At 41.5% G+C, this 13,170-nt stretch overlaps 1 protein-coding gene across 1 annotated transcript in view; it reads left to right on the top strand.

The window, feature by feature from the left end:
* LOC308625874 (uncharacterized protein) overlaps window positions 1–12,708 on the top strand; it is a gene marked incomplete at its 5' end in the record, with an annotated part of 152,829 nt that extends 140,121 nt beyond the window's left edge. The window contains 2 exons of the mRNA XM_081250483.1: window positions 9,191–9,271; window positions 12,028–12,708. The remainder of the gene's footprint in view (window positions 1–9,190; window positions 9,272–12,027) is intronic.
* Between the last annotated feature and the right edge of the window lie 462 nt (window positions 12,709–13,170).

Genomic DNA, 13,170 nt, shown 5'->3' with positions numbered 1-13,170 from the left:
ATTCTTTTCTTATTCATTGGCTTTTTATTTGTGTGCAACTACCCACAAGAATGTAAATTGTATGAGAAGAAGGATCTGGTCTATCTGGTTACTGTTATATCCTGAGTCCACAGGGCAGTGTGTCTTACACATTGCAAGAGCTCAATAAATATTTGTGCAATGAATGAATTGATAAATGGATGAATGAGTGTCAATTGCACATTGATACGGCCTTAGCTATCTGACCTCATCATGCCTCTCCAATCCCTTTGTCTCTTCCAACTGGCTTCCTTGGCCCCAGCATTCCTTCCCTGTCTCTTTGCCTAGGGGAAGCCACTTTACCCTTTAATTCTCAACTAAAATGAACAAATGAAGTTTATTTATCCTTACTTGGTGGATTTTTTGTGGGGAACAGCATAAACATAATCTTTTGAAACACAGACCTGACGCCTATAAAACCAATCATTATGAGCGTTAAATACAAGTATGTCAGTAGGTATCTAGATCTGATGGGAAGATGTTCCAGAAGTATTACTTCACTTCTCTCTTTCCTTTACCACTGGACCAGGGTTGGTCCTAGAGAGCATTACATATGGCTTAATACCTCCTCCAAATTTTTGTTGGGACAGCTCACACATTATTTCCTTAGAAATTTGATGGGAAGGTAGTATATGCATTGGAAGAAGTGATTTCCACTTCCATTTCCTTAGCTTCCTCATGTGTGTTTGATGAGGATATTTAATCTCTCTGGTGCTGTCTGTAATGAGGCAGTTATGTTAACATCATGAGAATAAACAAAGTGCAATCTCTAGAACCATTCCTGGCTTTAGCTCCCTGTTCTCTCCATTGAAAAGCCTTTTTCCTCCAACTTCATCTGGTGAAACATCATCCATCCTTCAGAAGAACTGAAGTCCTTCCCTTGCATATCACCTTCAACAGCCCTACCCCCAGGACAAGAGTACATATATGTGTATACGTATGCATGTGCACACACACGAACACACACAATTCATGGAGTTTTTTCCCCAGCAGTTTATCTTCTTTGACACTTCTAATGTTATCTACATAACTATTTCCCAACAGATTATGAGTTTTTAAGGACGGTATATACTTATTCTTTCACAACCCCATGGCATGTGTGCATTCAACACAGTAACAACAGAAAATGAACTGACTCTGGCATCCAACTCTGTGGAGAACTGGGAATTTACAAATAGTTTATCTTTCATGTCCTCAAAATAGTACAGAGAATTTTATACCAAAGTGATGTAAAGTAAATAACCTGAAGAAAAATGAGAAAATGGGAAATAATCAAGAATTTGCTCACCACTTCACTGAAGCAACTTTAACATATGAGAGAGGAAGCAGCACCCTGGGAACCACTCAAGGACTAGCATTAGAAGAAAATACTCCCTGCCTTTTCTGCGGGGATCCTTCAAACTCGCCAAAACTGCCAACACTTCAAGTCCACCTAAATATCCCGTCTGAGGAAATAATATTCTAAGATACAGTGGAAGTACAGTCTTTGGGCTCCACATTTTAGGCACTGTCAAAAAAAATGTATTTGGATCAATACTATCTTCTCAGCAAAACCTGACTCTGGTGTTGTGGAATCTGTTAACTGAGAACAGTTCCAAATGGCAGCAATATGTGTTTCTGCAAAAAAGGCTGGATACCTTAACATATTGAAGAGCAAGTAGCAAATTAGAGCTGGGTACTGCATTGTACCAGAGGATTGGATGAGCCCCAGAGATCTGGACAAGCCATGATGCGAAAAGGGAAACAACCACCAAAGAGCATGTATATAAAGAATGAAGCCACATGCTGGATGAGCAGAAATTAATGAAATAGAAAATAAAGATCAACAAAGTAAAAAGTTTATTCTAGTAAAATTACTAAATGAGGCAAAAGACACATAGAGTACACAGAACTGATTAATATTTTCTAATTTAATTTTATCTCCAATATCTCAAAGAAAATACTGGCTCAGTGACTAGAAGAAGAATCTCGAATAGCTCAACATGAACACATATAGGGGTTTCAGGATGATGCAAAATATTCTCTTGCCATTTCCATCAGGATGAATTCAATTCACAGAGTCAGCCTCTGATGGGCACCTGGAATTCTCTCCCCATTGACCTTGCGGCCCCTCTGCTATTTCACAACTCAAACTTCCTTTCAGGGTTTCTACTCCATATTTCCCTTAATTTTTATAACCCAGGGGACCTATTTCCTGGTATGACCCTGGCTGGGGAGATATATTCCTGGCTTTATCCTAGAAGAGAATGTGGATCCCCACGTTCTTCAAAGCAGAGTACCAACAAGACAAGGCAATGTCTGTCTTGCTAATGTTTATTACCTTTTGTAGAGAAACTCAGATGTGTGGGTAATCAGCATATTGGCCACCGTCAGGCGTAGGATTGCACTGATGACAGACACACAACCTCGGCTAAATCATATAAGGTTTACTTATTGAAAATACAAAGAAGGAAGACAGTACACAGTTCTGGAAGCTAACACCTAAAGGACTGAGCACCAAGTCAGACTTGTGGAAGCTCAGCTGGCCCCCTTCAAGGCCAAAGTTATATACAACAGAACTTATGTACACATAAGACTGGAACAGTTCTGTATGGAGTCTAGCTTGGACATGTGCAAAAGACCACCCCAGCTGAGCCAGCTACACACCATCAGTCTCAGGGTTGTACAATGGCCCACATGACCACAGAGCTTCAGGCGTGTGCATGTTATGCTTTCCTCATCAATACCTCACAGCCTCTCCACACCTACATAGCCTGGTCCACCTATATGCCTGAAGTGAGAACCTCAGACTTAGAACAAGGGTTTCTTGCCCAACTGTGGATGTCAAGGTCACAATCATTTAAGGTATTACCAGGCAAATCCTGCAGTGTATTGTTATGCTAAAAAATCCTTCCCCCGGTAAGGATGGGAAGAATGAAGCAGAGGAAGAAAAAGAGCCCCTCTCCCCCACTGGTTGGAGAGTATTTCATGGTATTTTCCTATCGGTTTTTTGTAATTTTTAACCCATGTATAAAAGCCTAAATTTTAAAACTAGTTTTAAAAAATGAAATAAATTGTAGTGCCATAGGAGTCCTTTAAGGACAAACGCCATGGTCCTACCCATCTTTTTTTTCTCTCTTTAGGCATGGTGTAATAGAACTAAATTAGGAGGATTAGCCCGGCCTAACTGGTTACTTGCTCTTCTAAAAAAAACAAAAAAGGAATTCTTAGTCTCTGAATGCTAACAATTTTTATCAGCAGCCTTGGTGAGAGGCATGTCTGCAATGCTGAGGCCATGGCTTCCCAGTTGGGAGGGTCTGTTGTCTCAGTCTAGAACGACGGCCAATTGTCATGGAGTATATGACAGGAGCAGGACCTCTTTCTATCTTTTCTCAATCTCCTATCTTCCACCTACTTAATACACTTAAATATTCCAGTCCTCACTCATTTAATCTCTCCTTTTTTTCTTTTTAAAATTTATTTTAAAAATAAGGTTAATGCAACCATAGAACCTTGGGTCATCACTCTTATTTCTCAATGTTCTCATATTTCTCCACCCTGTTCTCAGCATACTTCTTAAAAAACAAAAATATTTCCCTTAAAAACAACGTTTCATTCTGATAAAGAACCTGGATATGTGTGAAAGGAGTTCTCATTCACTTGGATCTCAGGATTATAGGACTTATTTTGTGATTTGCTTTTATACAATACCTTAAGTCACCCACTAATTTAAGTTTTACATGATCCACTGAAGGCTTAGAAGAAATTGTTGTATTTTAATAATCTTCCTCTCTGAACCCTTGTCTACATGTCCTAGATGTATCCACATGTAAATACATGTTCCCATTTTTGGAGATCCGTACCCTCTGATCTACACAGAGCAATGTCACGAATTCTAGTTTAGAAATTCTTGCTCCTTCAAGTTTTGGTTTAACTGAACAACAAAGTTTGGAGCTCTGACCTTTCAAGGGGCTTAAGAATAGAATTTTGGGGGCCTCCCTGGTGGCGCAGTGGTTGAGAGTCCGCCTGCCGATGCAGGGGATACGGGTTCGTGCCCCGGTCTGGGAGGATCCCATATGCCGCGGAGCGGCTGGGCCCGTGAGCCATGGCCGCTGGGCCTGCGCATCCGGAGCCTGTGCTCCGCAACGGGAGAGGCCACAACAGTGAGAGGCCCACATACCGCAAAAAAAAAAAAAAAGAATAGAATTTTGGAACACTTTCTGGCACCGTCTACAGCTATTTTTCCCATTTTTGGAATCTGCTCTTTTCTTCATACAGAAGAAGGCTGCACATGTCTCTGCCATCAGTCAACCTGAGAAATTCCCCCTATTATTTATAATCTAGAAACTAGAATTTCTCATAATATAAGAATTTTGCTCTGTTTAAAAAAGAAAAAGACCAACAATTTTGCAAAAGTTTCCCACCTTTGGAACATTTTCATGGGGGGGAAAAGACCACCTTCTTCGCTTTGTCCCCCTTTACTACACCTGAAAGCCCAACCTTGCTGGACTGAACAGGAAGACAGACTGCTATCAGTGAGGATAGGATGGAAGACAGAGATTATTCATTCATGCCAGAAGCAAAAGCAAGGCCCAGCAGAATTCCGAGATCTCAGTCTTGGATTACCTGTAAGGTTGATAGAAAGCTGAAATGGCACTTGGAGAGAGACAAAGTTCTCCCATTGCAGTCCTTGTAGGCTAACATTCTTCAGAAACTCTCATCCTTTAATTAAAGCAGGAAATTGCAGACAATGCTCAGAGAAGAGCTACACATCCATGATTACAGAGACATCTTCTGGCCTAGGGCTTATTACAATGAACTGTATTCTTCACTCTGCTGAGAAACATGCAGAGGTTAGTGGGCAGTTGCCGAAGTACTTAGGACAGGCCCAAGGATTGTACGGCAGCCCACCCATTCATGGTCACAGGCAATTTCTCCTCCTGAGGAAGGGACTTGTTCCTGGGATTCTATCACGAGTATGGACCTCTTTTTCCACAGGCATTAATTGAACAGCAGTGAGTTCGCAGACTGACACGCAGTTCGGGTATCATTGATCTTAGGTATAGTGTTAGAAAAATCCAATGCACCGCTTTAAAGTGCCACAAAAGCATCCTGCTTAGGATACTATAGTTAGAAACAAGGAGAAAATTCATTGAACCCAAAGTGATGGGAATGGAATTATTTACTGAATCGAGATTCTTATGAGAAAAATTAATGGTTCAGATCAGCCCTGCAAAAACTTTTTTAAACGTTTCTCTGAAAAAATATTATTTTACCTTAATTTATTCTTTGAGATCCAAACACCTTTACGAAATAGCTATCTTCTTCCACTGTTTCGGATACCATGTCATAAAAAAGACTATTACTGCATTATGAAGGGAAAAACTCTGATTTTATTACAGTTCTGGCATTTACCATCTATTGGATCTTTTTTAAATTATTTATTTATTTTTGTTTCTTTTTTTAAAAAGGCTCTTAAATCTCTGTAACTTGATTTCCTCATTTCTAAACTGAACAATATATTCATGAAATAATATGTTCATGACCTCACTGTGAAGATTTAAAAGTTCGTAAAATATTTTAAAAGTTAAAATCACTACATATGTATAAAATATTAATATTATATACATGGTACATACATCAGAAAAACATGAGATCAGACTATAAGTGATATAAGATGAAGATAAAGTAACTCATCTGCTTTTTTGAATAAATATGCCAGAATTTATACATCCAAATATGTGCTGCCTTTTTCAAAGTGGATTCCCTGAGAGGCACACTAATTTAATAGGAAGCTACTACTCAAATATGTTTGATTTTTTTTTCCTGGAACTGCTATCAGAAGCCAATTTATAAGCAATAAGGAAATCAATCCTAATTAGTTTGTCATTAAATCTTTTTTAGCATCAAAACCAGCAGTCCTAGTTTGACCCCCATGCCACATTCATCAGACTTAGGTCTGTTCAGCTCATAGCACTTAAAAAATTAGTCACACGAAAAAAAAAAAAAAAAACTGGCCAGGATTTTCAAAGTGAGTGTTACAGACTCTGAAAGCAATTCCAAAGTAATAGTTCCATAAATTCTATTTTAATAAGGCAGTATTATTGGAATAATTGCGAAGCTTCCAAGATAATGTTTTAGATATGAACAGCACTATTTGCGTGACTAAGTTCTGACTGTGTTTTTCAAAAATCAGTTCCAATACCTACTGGCCCTGCTTCAAACATTACAAGGTCCCTCAAGGACTCTAGTACCCCTAAAGGGACTAGAGGATTGACTGATGAGAAGTCCATACCTGATACCACCTAAGCTGTAATTGTGAAGTTGTGATTTTTCCAAAATTCACCTTAGACAATAATATGTTTTGAAATATTAATTCTATTCATGAAATTCTATTGATCAATTAAATCTGTATGTTTAAATATCAGACTTTGTCGGCTAAGACAAAATGAAGTGATTGATACCAAATATCAGGTCAGATGCAAGGACCGAAAACAGACCTCAGTTATTAAAGCAACAGTCGCCCTACGTCATTTTTCTTGTTTGAATTAGTCAATGCTTACAGTAGATTAAAGGCAACCACAAATTCTTTGCCCCTCCTGTCGATATCCCCTTCCTTTGAATCTTGGCTGGCCCTGAGACAGCTATCACCAGTGGAATGCAGTGGAAGTAATGCTGTCTAATTTCAAAGGCTGAACCTTAAGAAATCTGCAAGTTCTGCATTCATGCTTGAAACATTTCCTTTGGCCACCATACTGTTCGGATCTCAAGTCCCATGAAGCGTATGGAGGAAAATCGAGACACTGTGGTTGACAGTCCCAGCTGAGCTCCTAGCAAAGCCAGCACAGACTGGGAGACGTGTAAGTGAGCCCTCTTGGTAGTTTCAGCCTCATACAGTCTCCAGATAATCACAGCCCCAGCTGACACCACTTATCGTATAATCTAACACTACCACTTACTATTTATATTTCTGGGGTAAATTATTTAATCCCCTGTGCCTCAATTTCCTCATTTTAAAACTGCAACAATAATAACACCTTCCTTATTGGTTTTTATTGATAAGAGGGAAATAAAATATCGAAAACATCTTTGTAACAGAGTAGGTTTCATCAAACCAATATATAAATTTGCCATTGACACATTGTTTTTACTTAAAAAACCTTGCCAGCGATCCAATGTAGGCTAAGGAGCACCCTCATACCTGATATCTCATTGAGAATCTCTTTCCACTTCTTATTCTTTAGCTTTATTTCTAGGAAATGTCAAGAACATTGATTAAGGGTTTCCCTGGTGGCTCAGTGGTTAAGAATCCACCTGCCAATGCAGGAGACACGGGTTCGAGCCCTGGTCCAGGAAGATCCCACGTGCCGCGGAGCAACTAAGCCCGTGCACCACAACTACTGAGCCTGCGCTCTAAAGCCTGCAAGCCACAACTACTGAGCCCAGGCGCCTAGAGCCCATGCTCCGCAACAAGAGATGCCACCGCAATGAGAAGCCCGCGCACTGCAACAAAGAGAGTAGCCCCCACTCGCCACAACTAGAGAAAGCCCACGTGCAGCAACGGAGACCTAATGCAGCCAAAAATAAATAAATGAAAAAAATAAAAATTTTTAAAAATCTAAAAAAAAAAAAAAGAACATTGATTAAAGGGACTCACATGGCAACTGGACTCCTACTTGTTTCTTGATGAGGACATTGGCAACAACTCAGCAGGAGTCTGTAACAGATTTTTCTTCAATTGAACATATTCTGATTGTCACTTTCATCATCATCATCTTTTGCTTATTTATGATGACTTCTATGAGTTTTTGATGAAAATTATCCAGTCAGATTACATTTATCATGTGCAACTACAGCTTCTCTCCTCCACTGGACAAATACCCTAGAACAGCGGTCCCCAACCTTTTTGGCACCAGGAACTGGTTTCGTGGAAAACACTCTTTCCACGAATTGGGGTGGGGGGGGATGGTTTATGTGGTAATGTGAGTGATGGAGAAATGGGGAGTGGCAGATGAAGCTTCGCTCGCTCGCCGGTACCAGTCCACGGCCCGGGATTGGGGACCCCTGCCCTAGAACCAGAGGTCATGTCATGTCGTGGAACACTACTGCACAATAAAAAGTAACCATCATTGATACATGCAATAAATTGGATGGATCTTGAGGACATTATCCTGAGTGAAAAAAGGCAGTCTCAAAAGGTCACTACTGTATAATTCCATTCATCTTATATTCTTGAAATGACAAAATTTTAGAGATGGATGACAGGCTAGTGGGTGTCAAGAATTAGGGATGGTGGAGGAAAAAGGGTTGGCCGTGGCTGTAAAGGGATAGCAGGAGGGCGATCTTTGTGGCGATGGAATGGTTCTGAATCTTAACTGGGGTGCTGGTTACACAAATATACATAGGTAGTAAGATGGTATAGAACTATACACACACATCGTATCAACGTCAGTCTCCTGGTTGTGATATTGTACTATGGTTATGTAACATGTAAATACTAAGGGAAACCAGTTAAAGGGTAGGCAGGACTCCTCTGTACAATTTTTGTAACTTCCTGTAAGTCTATAATAATTTTTAAATTAAAAATCAAAAAAGGAAAATGCTAAACATTAGTGAGAACTAGGATCAATTAAAAGTTTCAAACACTTTGGAAACAGTAACTAGTCAACTAAACATATACCTTCCTATACCCTAGCAATGCTAGTCTTGGCCATATACCCAAGAGAAGTGAATGCTTATGTCCATCCACCAAAAGATGAGTGTTCTCATATACTCTGAATACTCATATACATGAGTGTTCAGAGTAGGTTTACTCATAAAAGTCATAGACTGGAAACAATCCATCAACTGGAGAATAAATAAATAAAATGTGGTGGATTCATCCAGGGGAATATGGCATGGCAATAAAAAAAAATCAAATTGCTCATGGATGAAACACTTGGATAAATCTCACAGACCTGGTGTTGAGCAAAAACAAGCCAGATGCAAAGGAAAGCATTCTGTATGTAGAGAAGTCAGAAAAATGGTTACTTCTAGGATGGTGGCATTAACCAGCAAGGGGCGTGAGGAAACCTCCTGGAAATATTTTATATCTTAATCTGTGTAGTGGTTACACAAGTGTATACATATGTAAAAACTCCTTAAAATATATGTTTCAATTAATATACCTCATTTTATGCATTTTATGCCTCAGTTAACAAAAGAGGGGGAAATGCAGCATGCTGAACTTATTGGCATATCATGATACATCAGACAAGACAAGCCTCCTGAACCGGTAAGCATCAGGATCGCCTCTCTTGCCCTGTTAGTTATGAGGGTGGCACTGATGATAGGAAGTAGGTGAAAGAGAGAAGCGAAAAAGAAGATATTCTAATATTGAAACTAATAAAAACCTGTGAAATTTGTCAGTCGGGCTTGAACCAGGGTCCTGATCAGAGTCCACAGAATGGTAGACACTCTATAGGACACTCTGTAGGTAATGTGATACACACGGGGGTCTCTGTGTCCCTTTCAACTGCCCCAAGCCCCTGGCATTGGATGAATGACCTGGTGCCTGTAACATAATGTAGTTATGTCAGATTAAAAAAAAAATCTTCAGGGAAAAAGCAAATCAAAGTAGCATAATTCTCATTACTTCAAAGTTGTGCTAATTCCACAAAAATGGTCTGCCTTTAATTTAAAACATTAAAATGAGATTTCTTCAAAAAGCAAAACTTCTGACACGCTTCTGTCAGGAGGTCTCGGGACGAAGGATAGAACAAGCTGAGGTTTGAACTTCTTAACTTTTATGTTATATTTAATTATGCTGCTATTTTTATTTGTGGTTCTTAATATGTTTCTGTCGCCATCACAGAACACTGGGGAATCCCCTTTGCATCTAACATAATACGAAATAATTCCCTTACTCAGTAACCCAGAACTGCAGAGCCTTGGGTCACAAGCTGAGGATTACCACACGTCTTCAGGGGGAATCATTTCTATTGGTTTCATTAAAACTATTTTATTACTTTGCTGAAAAAAGCAACAGGATTCTGTCATCAAGGAGAAAACAATTCATAAACTTGCATAAAGTTTATCTGCTCTTTGCTTATGTAAACACAGCAGTTTAGGGTAAAAATCTGGTTGTGTTTAATGTAACCCAAAAAGCATTTCTATGACTCCAGCCCTTTCAGATTCCTCTAAGAATCCTTAGAGCGTGTCTTTCCTGGAATTATGAAGCAGTTCTTTAGGCCTCCATGCGACGGATACCACTTTCTTCCTTTCCAGTCTGGATTCCCAAAGGCCTCTTGCTGAAGCCAGTGAGACTGGCCCATGAAGCCCACACAGAGGCACCAATTGTACATCCTCCCCTACTTCTTTGTTATTCCACTTGCATATCAGTCTAGTTAACACAGTTCAATTACACCCTTTTTATCTTTACGCCACTTTACATAGGATCTGAAGCAATTAGACCTGCCACCTTAAAAACATTTGACCTTTAGGACAGTGAAAACACTCTGATACCATAAAGATGGATACATGTCATTAAACTTTGTCCAAACTCATAGAAGGTACAACACCAAGAGCGAAACATAAATAAATTATGGACTTTGGGTGATTATGATGTGTCAGTGTAGAATCATCAATCGTAACAGATGTGCCACTGTAGACTATGGGAGAGTCAAGATGGTGGACGAGGAAGACATGGAATTCACATCTCCTCACAACTAGGGCACCTACCAGGCACCGGTGGGGGACCACTGACACCTAAGGGGATAGGAGGAACCCCCAGTGACCGGGTAGGACGTGGGGCATGAGGGGAGTGAGGGGGGAGGAGAAGTGGAGGTGGGACGGGACTGGCACCCCTCAGGGACGGCTGGGGGAGGGGAAGGTATCCCACGCCTGAAGAGGGAAACTGGGGGACCATTGGGAGGGCAGAGGATCAAAAGGGAGCATGGCCAGGTTTCTCCTGCCCACTTGGACCCCAAGGAACCTGCTGAGATCCCAGGCCTGACCCTCTGCCCACCAAGGCCCCCTCCAGCCACACGGGTCCTGGGGCAGTGGGAGGGAGGGAAGGGGGAGCAAAAGTAAAGGCCGGACCTCCAGGACCGGCACCCCTGAGGGGCGGCTGGGGGAGGGGAGGAGTTCCTACACCCAGCGGGACCCACCCACGGTTAGGGGTCCAGCAGTGACTGGGGAGACCCTGGGGGAGGTGGTGGGGGAGGGGCGTGAAGGAAGGGAAGGGAACGCAGCCAGTGCTTTCCCTGTCTTAGGTGCCCGGGAGCCTGTTGGGTTCCCAGGCCTAATCCTCTGTCCTCCGAGCCTCCCTCCTGCTGCACAGAGCCCCAGCCCCGCCCCTGCACTCCCACTCAGGGCCCTAACTCTGCACTCGGAGACCCCCTCCAACTGGGCTGGGCTTAAACCCCACACACACCCCCTCATCCAGGGCCCTACCTCCAAACTCTGGAACTCCACACTCTGGAGACCCCCCACTTTTGACGTGCTGCCTCTCCCCTTCCACGCAGGTCCTAAGCAGAAGCCCCGCCCCACGCATGAACATCGGCCCGCCTAGGCCCTGCCCCCCAAACCTTTTCCAGCCGTGTGGGTCCTGAGCCTAGGCCCCGCCCCATGCTCAAACGTCACCCCCTAGGCCCCACCCCACCCTAAACCCCACCCTTGCCTAAGTTCCACAACCCTAAACTCTGCCTCCCATACCAAGGTCTTTTTTGTTTTTTCTTCTTTTAGGTTGGGGTTCTGTTTTACCTTGTTGTTATTGATTCATTTATATTTCTATTTTTTCTAATAAATCATTTATTTTTCTAATTTTATTGTATTCTTTATACTTTGTTATTGTTCTGCTCATTTTGGCTTGTTCCCTCCCCCTCCTTTTGTTTTTCTCTTGTGGTTTTGTTACCTTGTTGCAGTTCCTTCAATTATATTTTTAGTTTTCCTAATATATTTTTTACCTTTCTAATTTTATTTTATTTTTTATTCTTTATTATTATATTGCTCCTTTTTTTCTTTTTTCTTTTTTTTTGCCCCACCACGCAGCTTGCAGGATCTTGCTTCCCAGGCTGGAGGTTGGCCTGAGCTCCTGTGGTGGGAGTGCTGTGTCCAAACTGCTGGGCTAACAGAGAACCTCAGACCCCAGGGAATATTAATCAGAGTGAGGCCTCTCAGAGGTCCTCATCTCGGCACCAGGACCCAGCTCTACCCAATTGCCTGCAAACTCCAGTGAGGGACACCTCAGGCCAAACAACCAGTAAGACAGGAATACAGCCCCACCCATAAAAAAAAAAAAATGAAATGACCAAAAAAATGTGTTACAGAAAAAGGAGCAAGGTAAAAACCTACAAGACCAAATAAATGAAGACAAAATAGGCAACGTACCTGAAAAAGAATTCAGAGTAATGATAGTAAAGATGATCCAAAACTTCGGAAACAGAATAGAGAAAGTACAAGAAACATTTAACAAGTATCTAGAAGCACTAAAGAGCAAATACACAGTGATGAACAGCACAGTAACTGAAATTAAAAAGACTCTAGAAGGAATCAATAGCAGAATAACTGAGGCAGAAGAACGGATAAGTGACCTGGAAGATAAAATGGTGGAAATAACTGTCAGGGAGTAGAATAAAGAAAAAAGAATGAAAAGAATTGAGGACAGGGCTTCCCTGGTGGCGCAGTGGTTGAGAGTCTGCCTGCCAATGCAGGGGACGCGGGTTCGTGCCCCGGTCCGGGAGGATCCCGCGTGCTGCGGAGTGGCTGGGCCCGTGACCCATGGCCGCTGAGCCTGTGCGTCCGGAGCCTGTGCTCCGCAATGGGAGAATCCACAACAGTGAGAGGCCCGCGTACCACAAAAAAAAAAAAAAAGAATTGAGGACAGTCTCAGAGACCTCTGGGACAACATTAAATGCACCAACATGTGAATTATAGGGGTCCCAGAAGAAGAAGAGAAAAAGAAAGAGTCTGAGAAAATATTTGAAGAGATTATAGACGAAAACTTCCCTAACATGGGAAAGGAAATAATCAAGTCCGGGAAGCACAGAGGGTACCATACAGGATAAACCCAAAGAGAAACATGCCAAGACACATATTAATCAAACTATCAAAAATTAAATACAAAGAAAAAATATTAAAAGCAGCAAGGGAAAAGCAACAAATAACATACAAGGGAATCCCCATACAGTTAAC

The sequence above is a fragment of the Mesoplodon bidens genome, assembly GCF_964165515.1.
Source record: "Mesoplodon bidens genome assembly, chromosome: 12".
Classification (NCBI taxonomy): domain Eukaryota; kingdom Metazoa; phylum Chordata; class Mammalia; order Artiodactyla; family Ziphiidae; genus Mesoplodon; species Mesoplodon bidens.
Note: the sequence above shows the minus strand (reverse complement) of the source record. Positions and strands in the feature narration are given on the sequence as shown.